We start from the raw sequence: 12,424 nt of genomic DNA, 5'->3' as shown, positions 1-12,424 counted from the left end.
GACCTGCTACCAGCTCCAATCAGCGCCATTTATCCCACACATTAGAGAAGTGTGTTTCATAGGTATGCCTATAAGACACTAAACTCGGAATGTGAGAACATGGCGACAATACGTGCCATCACGTCTTGCTGCCGCCTAGCGGCAGCTGTGTGAACCTGCTGCTGCTGCTCTGGGTGGATGCTGCGAGAGCAAGCGACTCTATGATCTAAGTTTTACATCCAATACTGCCAAATAATACAGTTAACAGAGCTGCCACTTACTAAGAACGACACCTCGCAGTAATTAATTCACAGATTAGCACTCGGCAGGCCTTGTGTTCCTCGCCAGAGCTGCGTAAAGCTACGTCCAAGCCGAACCATATTTGACGCGACGCCATAACTATATATACAATTTCAGAGGGCTCCTCGAATGTACTCGCTTCGGCGGTACATATACTAAAATTGGAACGATACAGAGAAGATTAGCATGGCCCCTGCGCAAGGATGACACGCAAAATCGTGAAGCGTTCCACATTTTTTTCGCAATCTCACTCTCTCATGTCTCACATCAGCTGCTAATACCCTCAGCCACCTACACAAGTTTCGCTTCATATCTGCACCCACTTGTCACAAACTATGCTGTCCATTTACGCAGTTCTCCTCCACTCTCTTTCATTCACAACAGAACATGATAAAACTGGCAATAAACCTATCCCTTACATCACCAATGCACATCTAAAATGTCACTCTAATAACAACTCAGCAAGCACACCAAAACCACAACTACACTGACACAAGTACATGTCACTAGCACCCCTTCAGCTCATTCACAAACCTGACACAAATCACAGCCAGTCTAAGACTAAGCCTAGCACAGGCAAAAGCCTCTTCTCTTCCTCAGTATCACACTCTGCTGTCACAACATCTCTTCCTACTGTCTCAATCACGTCATTTCATAACACACACCTACTGCCACACACAACATTTGGAAACCTTACATCAACTTTACACAAGATAGCTGCATGTTCCAAATCTTTCTCACTCACATACTTTCACTCACACTACTGCTTAAATACACTCTAGCGCTCTAAAATTAGCTTGCATTACCTAATATTTATTTTTCTCTAACGCCTACAAAGCTTCTGGTGCCTGTATGCCACTATCACATACTGACTGCACACAGACCCACAACATTTAACTTTATTCATCTTCATGGCTGCAGCTGATGCCATAATTGTTTCAGCACCATAAATAAACATGTGAAGGAAGATGTCTCTTTAATCATTAAGTGTGCAAGCTACCCCTTTACAGGAAGTTCATTTAACATTATGTTTCAAGTAACTTTCCTAGTGGCCTTGCTATCCAGCTGCAGCCTCATAATACAGACTGCAGGTGACACCTCATCAGATTCTTAACTGAAGCATATCTGCCTGTGTAATAAGCCACTGCCCTTCACCTAAAAACCAACTATTACAGCAAATCTGTGGTGCACAAGCAAGTCATGTACAAATTTCACTGGTGTGACGCACAAAGTATTTTCCCACATGTCTGGCAATCTGCCACTACATATAGTTACCTAAATTAAATTCAAAAGTGTCAGCCAATGAATACCACAACACTGAAGTGTTTAGAAAGCAGACCAGTATGCTAGTATTAACATATAGTATTTAGATGTGAGGCTCTACTATTTTGACAGCACTTTGAATCCCATCAATGTCATACAAGTCGATGCTGTTCACAATTACAGCTGATGCACCTCTCATCCTGTGTCTAGCAGAAAGATTGGACAAACCCTGCATGCAATATTCATCATGTCACGTACACAGAAGCTCTAGCACATAAGCAGATACAGAGGCAGTCAAGACACAAAACACTAGCAAGCTTCAGGATTTTGGAATAGACAGCAACATCACAAACCAGTTTGTGTCACATGACACCAGTAGCTACTCAGTTATTAACTGCTTTCAGATACTAAATCTATCACTCTTTGTTTTGCACTAGCAAATCTTCCTGTAATAACAACATTCACCAAACTGGATTACATATGACTGACATTTCACAGGAACATAACTACAGCTACTAACACAATGCTAACCTGGTTTCTCTTACCACATGTCCCCTCAACATTTTAGGCTCATTCACACATCTCCATCACAGTGTTTCACTGTTGCCAAGTAGACCTGCCCTGTGTAAACTTGGATCAACACAAATATATCACCTGGTATTGTACTGAAAACGGAACTATGTCCATCATTCCTACTACTACCTCACACAACTCGCATTCACCCATCCATGCGCTAGTAGTGACCTACACTGCTGTGTTTCAAAGTGTGCAATATGAATGGTGTTTTTAATGGTTCGTGAGGCTACTGTGTCTATTTTTGCAGTCACTATTGTCTTCTGGCGCCATTGGATGAATAGGAGTTACTCAATAATTTAGATGGTCACACACTGTGTCTTCTTGTGCTGTACTTGATGTGTGAGTTAAAAGTTGCCTTGCACTCTGTCATTAAATCGATTAGTATCGTGAGAAAGTACCACTGAAAGAGTAATGCAATTTGTGTTAGCAGTGAAGACAGTTTCGCAAAAATATTCGCTTGTTTTGAGAGTCTTCAAGACCTGCTACCAGCTCCAATCAGCGCCATTTATCCCACACATTAGAGAAGTGTGTTTCACAGGTATGCCTATAAGACACTAAACTCGGAATGTGAGAACATGGCGACAATACGTGCCATCACGTCTTGCTGCCGCCTAGCGGCAGCTGTGTGAACCTGCTGCTGCTGCTGCTCTGGGTGGATGCTGCGAGAGCAAGCGACTCTACGATCTAAGTTTTACATCCAATACTGCCAAATAATACAGTTAACAGAGCTGCCACTTACTAAGAACGACACCTCGCAGTAATTAATTCACAGATTAGCACTCGGCAGGCCTTGTGTTCCTCGCCAGAGCTGCGTAAAGCTACGTCCAAGCCGAACCATATTTGACGCGACGCCATAACTATATATACAATTTCAGAGGGCTCCTCGAATGTACTCGCTTCGGCGGTACATATACTAAAATTGGAACGATACAGAGAAGATTAGCATGGCCCCTGCGCAAGGATGACACGCAAAATCGTGAAGCGTTCCACATTTTTTTCGCAATCTCACTCTCTCATGTCTCACATCAGCTGCTAATACCCTCAGCCACCTACACAAGTTTCGCTTCATATCTGCACCCACTTGTCACAAACTATGCTGTCCATTTACGCAGTTCTCCTCCACTCTCTTTCATTCACAACAGAACATGATAAAACTGGCAATAAACCTATCCCTTACATCACCAATGCACATCTAAAATGTCACTCTAATAACAACTCAGCAAGCACACCAAAACCACAACTACACTGACACAAGTACATGTCACTAGCACCCCTTCAGCTCATTCACAAACCTGACACAAATCACAGCCAGTCTAAGACTAAGCCTAGCACAGGCAAAAGCCTCTTCTCTTCCTCAGTATCACACTCTGCTGTCACAACATCTCTTCCTACTGTCTCAATCACGTCATTTCATAACACACACCTACTGCCACACACAACATTTGGAAACCTTACATCAACTTTACACAAGATAGCTGCATGTTCCAAATCTTTCTCACTCACATACTTTCACTCACACTACTGCTTAAATACACTCTAGCGCTCTAAAATTAGCTTGCATTACCTAATATTTATTTTTCTCTAACGCCTACAAAGCTTCTGGTGCCTGTATGCCACTATCACATACTGACTGCACACAGACCCACAACATTTAACTTTATTCATCTTCATGGCTGCAGCTGATGCCATAATTGTTTCAGCACCATAAATAAACATGTGAAGGAAGATGTCTCTTTAATCATTAAGTGTGCAAGCTACCCCTTTACAGGAAGTTCATTTAACATTATGTTTCAAGTAACTTTCCTAGTGGCCTTGCTATCCAGCTGCAGCCTCATAATACAGACTGCAGGTGACACCTCATCAGATTCTTAACTGAAGCATATCTGCCTGTGTAATAAGCCACTGCCCTTCACCTAAAAACCAACTATTACAGCAAATCTGTGGTGCACAAGCAAGTCATGTACAAATTTCACTGGTGTGACGCACAAAGTATTTTCCCACATGTCTGGCAATCTGCCACTACATATAGTTACCTAAATTAAATTCAAAAGTGTCAGCCAATGAATACCACAACACTGAAGTGTTTAGAAAGCAGACCAGTATGCTAGTATTAACATATAGTATTTAGATGTGAGGCTCTACTATTTTGACAGCACTTTGAATCCCATCAATGTCATACAAGTCGATGCTGTTCACAATTACAGCTGATGCACCTCTCATCCTGTGTCTAGCAGAAAGATTGGACAAACCCTGCATGCAATATTCATCATGTCACATACACAGAAGCTCTAGCACATAAGCAGATACAGAGGCAGTCAAGACACAAAACACTAGCAAGCTTCAGGATTTTGGAATAGACAGCAACATCACAAACCAGTTTGTGTCACATGACACCAGTAGCTACTCAGTTATTAACTGCTTTCAGATACTAAATCTATCACTCTTTGTTTTGCACTAGCAAATCTTCCTGTAATAACAACATTCACCAAACTGGATTACATATGACTGACATTTCACAGGAACATAACTACAGCTACTAACACAATGCTAACCTGGTTTCTCTTACCACATGTCCCCTCAACATTTTAGGCTCATTCACACATCTCCATCACAGTGTTTCACTGTTGCCAAGTAGACCTGCCCTGTGTAAACTTGGATCAACACAAATATATCACCTGGTATTGTACTGAAAACGGAACTATGTCCATCATTCCTACTACTACCTCACACAACTCGCATTCACCCATCCATGCGCTAGTAGTGACCTACACTGCTGTGTTTCAAAGTGTGCAATATGAATGGTGTTTTTAATGGTTCGTGAGGCTACTGTGTCTCTTTTTGCAGTCACTATTGTCTTCTGGCGCCATTGGATGAATAGGAGTTACTCAATAATTTAGATGGTCACACACTGTGTCTTCTTGTGCTGTACTTGATGTGTGAGTTAAAAGTTGCCTTGCACTCTGTCATTAAATCGATTAGTATCGTGAGAAAGTACCACTGAAAGAGTAATGCAATTTGTGTTAGCAGTGAAGACAGTTTCGCAAAAATATTCGCTTGTTTTGAGAGTCTTCAAGACCTGCTACCAGCTCCAATCAGCGCCATTTATCCCACACATTAGAGAAGTGTGTTTCATAGGTATGCCTATAAGACACTAAACTCGGAATGTGAGAACATGGCGACAATACGTGCCATCACGTCTTGCTGCCGCCTAGCGGCAGCTGTGTGAACCTGCTGCTGCTGCTGCTCTGGGTGGATGCTGCGAGAGCAAGCGACTCTACGATCTAAGTTTTACATCCAATACTGCCAAATAATACAGTTAACAGAGCTGCCACTTACTAAGAACGACACCTCGCAGTAATTAATTCACAGATTAGCACTCGGCAGGCCTTGTGTTCCTCGCCAGAGCTGCGTAAAGCTACGTCCAAGCCGAACCATATTTGACGCGACGCCATAACTATATATACAATTTCAGAGGGCTCCTCGAATGTACTCGCTTCGGCGGTACATATACTAAAATTGGAACGATACAGAGAAGATTAGCATGGCCCCTGCGCAAGGATGACACGCAAAATCGTGAAGCGTTCCACATTTTTTTCGCAATCTCACTCTCTCATGTCTCACATCAGCTGCTAATACCCTCAGCCACCTACACAAGTTTCGCTTCATATCTGCACCCACTTGTCACAAACTATGCTGTCCATTTACGCAGTTCTCCTCCACTCTCTTTCATTCACAACAGAACATGATAAAACTGGCAATAAACCTATCCCTTACATCACCAATGCACATCTAAAATGTCACTCTAATAACAACTCAGCAAGCACACCAAAACCACAACTACACTGACACAAGTACATGTCACTAGCACCCCTTCAGCTCATTCACAAACCTGACACAAATCACAGCCAGTCTAAGACTAAGCCTAGCACAGGCAAAAGCCTCTTCTCTTCCTCAGTATCACACTCTGCTGTCACAACATCTCTTCCTACTGTCTCAATCACGTCATTTCATAACACACACCTACTGCCACACACAACATTTGGAAACCTTACATCAACTTTACACAAGATAGCTGCATGTTCCAAATCTTTCTCACTCACATACTTTCACTCACACTACTGCTTAAATACACTCTAGCGCTCTAAAATTAGCTTGCATTACCTAATATTTATTTTTCTCTAACGCCTACAAAGCTTCTGGTGCCTGTATGCCACTATCACATACTGACTGCACACAGACCCACAACATTTAACTTTATTCATCTTCATGGCTGCAGCTGATGCCATAATTGTTTCAGCACCATAAATAAACATGTGAAGGAAGATGTCTCTTTAATCATTAAGTGTGCAAGCTACCCCTTTACAGGAAGTTCATTTAACATTATGTTTCAAGTAACTTTCCTAGTGGCCTTGCTATCCAGCTGCAGCCTCATAATACAGACTGCAGGTGACACCTCATCAGATTCTTAACTGAAGCATATCTGCCTGTGTAATAAGCCACTGCCCTTCACCTAAAAACCAACTATTACAGCAAATCTGTGGTGCACAAGCATGTCATGTACAAATTTCACTGGTGTGATGCACAAAGTATTTTCCCACATGTCTGGCAATCTGCCACTACATATAGTTACCTAAATTAAATTCAAAAGTGTCAGCCAATGAATACCACAACACTGAAGTGTTTAGAAAGCAGACCAGTATGCTAGTATTAACATATAGTATTTAGATGTGAGGCTCTACTATTTTGACAGCACTTTGAATCCCATCAATGTCATACAAGTCGATGCTGTTCACAATTACAGCTGATGCACCTCTCATCCTGTGTCTAGCAGAAAGATTGGACAAACCCTGCATGCAATATTCATCATGTCACATACACAGAAGCTCTAGCACATAAGCAGATACAGAGGCAGTCAAGACACAAAACACTAGCAAGCTTCAGGATTTTGGAATAGACAGCAACATCACAAACCAGTTTGTGTCACATGACACCAGTAGCTACTCAGTTATTAACTGCTTTCAGATACTAAATCTATCACTCTTTGTTTTGCACTAGCAATTCTTCCTGTAATAACAACATTCACCAAACTGGATTACATCTGACTGACATTTCACAGGAACATAACTACAGCTACTAACACAATGCTAACCTGGTTTCTCTTACCACATGTCCCCTCAACATTTTAGGCTCATTCACACATCTCCATCACAGTGTTTCACTGTTGCCAAGTAGACCTGCCCTGTGTAAACTTGGATCAACACAAATATATCACCTGGTATTGTACTGAAAACGGAACTATGTCCATCATTCCTACTACTACCTCACACAACTCGCATTCACCCATCCATGCGCTAGTAGTGACCTACACTGCTGTGTTTCAAAGTGTGCAATATGAATGGTGTTTTTAATGGTTCGTGAGGCTACTGTGTCTCTTTTTGCAGTCACTATTGTCTTCTGGCGCCATTGGATGAATAGGAGTTACTCAATAATTTAGATGGTCACACACTGTGTCTTCTTGTGCTGTACTTGATGTGTGAGTTAAAAGTTGCCTTGCACTCTGTCATTAAATCGATTAGTATCGTGAGAAAGTACCACTGAAAGAGTAATGCAATTTGTGTTAGCAGTGAAGACAGTTTCGCAAAAATATTCGCTTGTTTTGAGAGTCTTCAAGACCTGCTACCAGCTCCAATCAGCGCCATTTATCCCACACATTAGAGAAGTGTGTTTCATAGGTATGCCTATAAGACACTAAACTCGGAATGTGAGAACATGGCGACAATACGTGCCATCACGTCTTGCTGCCGCCTAGCGGCAGCTGTGTGAACCTGCTGCTGCTGCTCTGGGTGGATGCTGCGAGAGCAAGCGACTCTACGATCTAAGTTTTACATCCAATACTGCCAAATAATACAGTTAACAGAGCTGCCACTTACTAAGAACGACACCTCGCAGTAATTAATTCACAGATTAGCACTCGGCAGGCCTTGTGTTCCTCGCCAGAGCTGCGTAAAGCTACGTCCAAGCCGAACCATATTTGACGCGACGCCATAACTATATATACAATTTCAGAGGGCTCCTCGAATGTACTCGCTTCGGCGGTACATATACTAAAATTGGAACGATACAGAGAAGATTAGCATGGCCCCTGCGCAAGGATGACACGCAAAATCGTGAAGCGTTCCACATTTTTTTCGCAATCTCACTCTCTCATGTCTCACATCAGCTGCTAATACCCTCAGCCACCTACACAAGTTTCGCTTCATATCTGCACCCACTTGTCACAAACTATGCTGTCCATTTACGCAGTTCTCCTCCACTCTCTTTCATTCACAACAGAACATGATAAAACTGGCAATAAACCTATCCCTTACATCACCAATGCACATCTAAAATGTCACTCTAATAACAACTCAGCAAGCACACCAAAACCACAACTACACTGACACAAGTACATGTCACTAGCACCCCTTCAGCTCATTCACAAACCTGACACAAATCACAGCCAGTCTAAGACTAAGCCTAGCACAGGCAAAAGCCTCTTCTCTTCCTCAGTATCACACTCTGCTGTCACAACATCTCTTCCTACTGTCTCAATCACGTCATTTCATAACACACACCTACTGCCACACACAACATTTGGAAACCTTACATCAACTTTACACAAGATAGCTGCATGTTCCAAATCTTTCTCACTCACATACTTTCACTCACACTACTGCTTAAATACACTCTAGCGCTCTAAAATTAGCTTGCATTACCTAATATTTATTTTTCTCTAACGCCTACAAAGCTTCTGGTGCCTGTATGCCACTATCACATACTGACTGCACACAGACCCACAACATTTAACTTTATTCATCTTCATGGCTGCAGCTGATGCCATAATTGTTTCAGCACCATAAATAAACATGTGAAGGAAGATGTCTCTTTAATCATTAAGTGTGCAAGCTACCCCTTTACAGGAAGTTCATTTAACATTATGTTTCAAGTAACTTTCCTAGTGGCCTTGCTATCCAGCTGCAGCCTCATAATACAGACTGCAGGTGACACCTCATCAGATTCTTAACTGAAGCATATCTGCCTGTGTAATAAGCCACTGCCCTTCACCTAAAAACCAACTATTACAGCAAATCTGTGGTGCACAAGCATGTCATGTACAAATTTCACTGGTGTGACGCACAAAGTATTTTCCCACATGTCTGGCAATCTGCCACTACATATAGTTACCTAGCTTAAATTCAAAAGTGTCAGCCAATGAATACCACAACACTGAAGTGTTTAGAAAGCAGACCAGTATGCTAGTATTAACATATAGTATTTAGATGTGAGGCTCTACTATTTTGACAGCACTTTGAATCCCATCAATGTCATACAAGTCGATGCTGTTCACAATTACAGCTGATGCACCTCTCATCCTGTGTCTAGCAGAAAGATTGGACAAACCCTGCATGCAATATTCATCATGTCACATACACAGAAGCTCTAGCACATAAGCAGATACAGAGGCAGTCAAGACACAAAACACTAGCAAGCTTCAGGATTTTGGAATAGACAGCAACATCACAAACCAGTTTGTGTCACATGACACCAGTAGCTACTCAGTTATTAACTGCTTTCAGATACTAAATCTATCACTCTTTGTTTTGCACTAGCAATTCTTCCTGTAATAACAACATTCACCAAACTGGATTACATCTGACTGACATTTCACAGGAACATAACTACAGCTACTAACACAATGCTGACCTGGTTTCTCCTACCACATGTCCCCTCAACATTTTAGGCTCATTCACACATCTCCATCACAGTGTTTCACTGTTGCCAAGTAGACCTGCCCTGTGTAAACTTGGATCAACACAAATATATCACCTGGTATTGTACTGAAAACGGAACTATGTCCATCATTCCTACTACTACCTCACACAACTCGCATTCACCCATCCATGCGCTAGTAGTGACCTACACTGCTGTGTTTCAAAGTGTGCAATATGAATGGTGTTTTTAATGGTTCGTGAGGCTACTGTGTCTCTTTTTGCAGTCACTATTGTCTTCTGGCGCCATTGGATGAATAGGAGTTACTCAATAATTTAGATGGTCACACACTGTGTCTTCTTGTGCTGTACTTGATGTGTGAGTTAAAAGTTGCCTTGCACTCTGTCATTAAATCGATTAGTATCGTGAGAAAGTACCACTGAAAGAGTAATGCAATTTGTGTTAGCAGTGAAGACAGTTTCGCAAAAATATTCGCTTGTTTTGAGAGTCTTCAAGACCTGCTACCAGCTCCAATCAGCGCCATTTATCCCACACATTAGAGAAGTGTGTTTCATAGGTATGCCTATAAGACACTAAACTCGGAATGTGAGAACATGGCGACAATACGTGCCATCACGTCTTGCTGCCGCCTAGCGGCAGCTGTGTGAACCTGCTGCTGCTGCTCTGGGTGGATGCTGCGAGAGCAAGCGACTCTACGATCTAAGTTTTACATCCAATACTGCCAAATAATACAGTTAACAGAGCTGCCACTTACTAAGAACGACACCTCGCAGTAATTAATTCACAGATTAGCACTCGGCAGGCCTTGTGTTCCTCGCCAGAGCTGCGTAAAGCTACGTCCAAGCCGAACCATATTTGACGCGACGCCATAACTATATATACAATTTCAGAGGGCTCCTCGAATGTACTCGCTTCGGCGGTACATATACAAAAATTGGAACGATACAGAGAAGATTAGCATGGCCCCTGCGCAAGGATGACACGCAAAATCGTGAAGCGTTCCACATTTTTTTCGCAATCTCACTCTCTCATGTCTCACATCAGCTGCTAATACCCTCAGCCACCTACACAAGTTTCGCTTCATATCTGCACCCACTTGTCACAAACTATGCTGTCCATTTACGCAGTTCTCCTCCACTCTCTTTCATTCACAACAGAACATGATAAAACTGGCAATAAACCTATCCCTTACATCACCAATGCACATCTAAAATGTCACTCTAATAACAACTCAGCAAGCACACCAAAACCACAACTACACTGACACAAGTACATGTCACTAGCACCCCTTCAGCTCATTCACAAACCTGACACAAATCACAGCCAGTCTAAGACTAAGCCTAGCACAGGCAAAAGCCTCTTCTCTTCCTCAGTATCACACTCTGCTGTCACAACATCTCTTCCTACTGTCTCAATCACGTCATTTCATAACACACACCTACTGCCACACACAACATTTGGAAACCTTACATCAACTTTACACAAGATAGCTGCATGTTCCAAATCTTTCTCACTCACATACTTTCACTCACACTACTGCTTAAATACACTCTAGCGCTCTAAAATTAGCTTGCATTACCTAATATTTATTTTTCTCTAACGCCTACAAAGCTTCTGGTGCCTGTATGCCACTATCACATACTGACTGCACACAGACCCACAACATTTAACTTTATTCATCTTCATGGCTGCAGCTGATGCCATAATTGTTTCAGCACCATAAATAAACATGTGAAGGAAGATGTCTCTTTAATCATTAAGTGTGCAAGCTACCCCTTTACAGGAAGTTCATTTAACATTATGTTTCAAGTAACTTTCCTAGTGGCCTTGCTATCCAGCTGCAGCCTCATAATACAGACTGCAGGTGACACCTCATCAGATTCTTAACTGAAGCATATCTGCCTGTGTAATAAGCCACTGCCCTTCACCTAAAAACCAACTATTACAGCAAATCTGTGGTGCACAAGCATGTCATGTACAAATTTCACTGGTGTGATGCACAAAGTATTTTCCCACATGTCTGGCAATCTGCCACTACATATAGTTACCTAAATTAAATTCAAAAGTGTCAGCCAATGAATACCACAACACTGAAGTGTTTAGAAAGCAGACCAGTATGCTAGTATTAACATATAGTATTTATATGTGAGGCTCTACTATTTTGACAGCACTTTGAATCCCATCAATGTCATACAAGTCGATGCTGTTCACAATTACAGCTGATGCACCTCTCATCCTGTGTCTAGCAGAAAGATTGGACAAACCCTGCATGCAATATTCATCATGTCACATACACAGAAGCTCTAGCACATAAGCAGATACAGAGGCAGTCAAGACACAAAACACTAGCAAGCTTCAGGATTTTGGAATAGACAGCAACATCACAAACCAGTTTGTGTCACATGACACCAGTAGCTACTCAGTTATTAACTGCTTTCAGATACTAAATCTATCACTCTTTGTTTTGCACTAGCAATTCTTCCTGTAATAACAACATTCACCAAACTGGATTACATCTGACTGACATTTCACAGGA

The 12,424-nt window shown here is 42.0% G+C and overlaps 5 non-coding genes across 5 annotated transcripts; all 5 read left to right on the top strand.

The window, feature by feature from the left end:
- The first annotated feature begins 410 nt into the window (after positions 1–410).
- Positions 411–517, top strand: LOC126417590 (U6 spliceosomal RNA). The gene has a single exon (XR_007575677.1). It is a non-coding gene; the product is annotated as a U6 spliceosomal RNA (small nuclear RNA).
- A 2,490-nt stretch (positions 518–3,007) lies between these two features.
- Positions 3,008–3,114, top strand: LOC126417589 (U6 spliceosomal RNA). Its single transcript, XR_007575676.1, has one exon. It is a non-coding gene; the product is annotated as a U6 spliceosomal RNA (small nuclear RNA).
- Positions 3,115–5,604: 2,490 nt separating this feature from the next.
- On the top strand, positions 5,605–5,711 carry LOC126417587 (U6 spliceosomal RNA). The gene has a single exon (XR_007575675.1). It is a non-coding gene; the product is annotated as a U6 spliceosomal RNA (small nuclear RNA).
- Positions 5,712–8,198: 2,487 nt separating this feature from the next.
- On the top strand, positions 8,199–8,305 carry LOC126417586 (U6 spliceosomal RNA). The gene has a single exon (XR_007575674.1). It is a non-coding gene; the product is annotated as a U6 spliceosomal RNA (small nuclear RNA).
- A 2,487-nt stretch (positions 8,306–10,792) lies between these two features.
- LOC126417637 (U6 spliceosomal RNA) lies at positions 10,793–10,899 on the top strand. The gene has a single exon (XR_007575718.1). It is a non-coding gene; the product is annotated as a U6 spliceosomal RNA (small nuclear RNA).
- Positions 10,900–12,424: the final 1,525 nt, after the last annotated feature.

This window comes from Schistocerca serialis, chromosome 8, assembly GCF_023864345.2.
Source record: "Schistocerca serialis cubense isolate TAMUIC-IGC-003099 chromosome 8, iqSchSeri2.2, whole genome shotgun sequence".
Lineage (NCBI taxonomy): Eukaryota > Metazoa > Arthropoda > Insecta > Orthoptera > Acrididae > Schistocerca > Schistocerca serialis.
The sequence above is the reverse complement of the archived record's forward strand: the minus strand, read 5'-3'. Positions and strand labels throughout refer to the sequence as shown.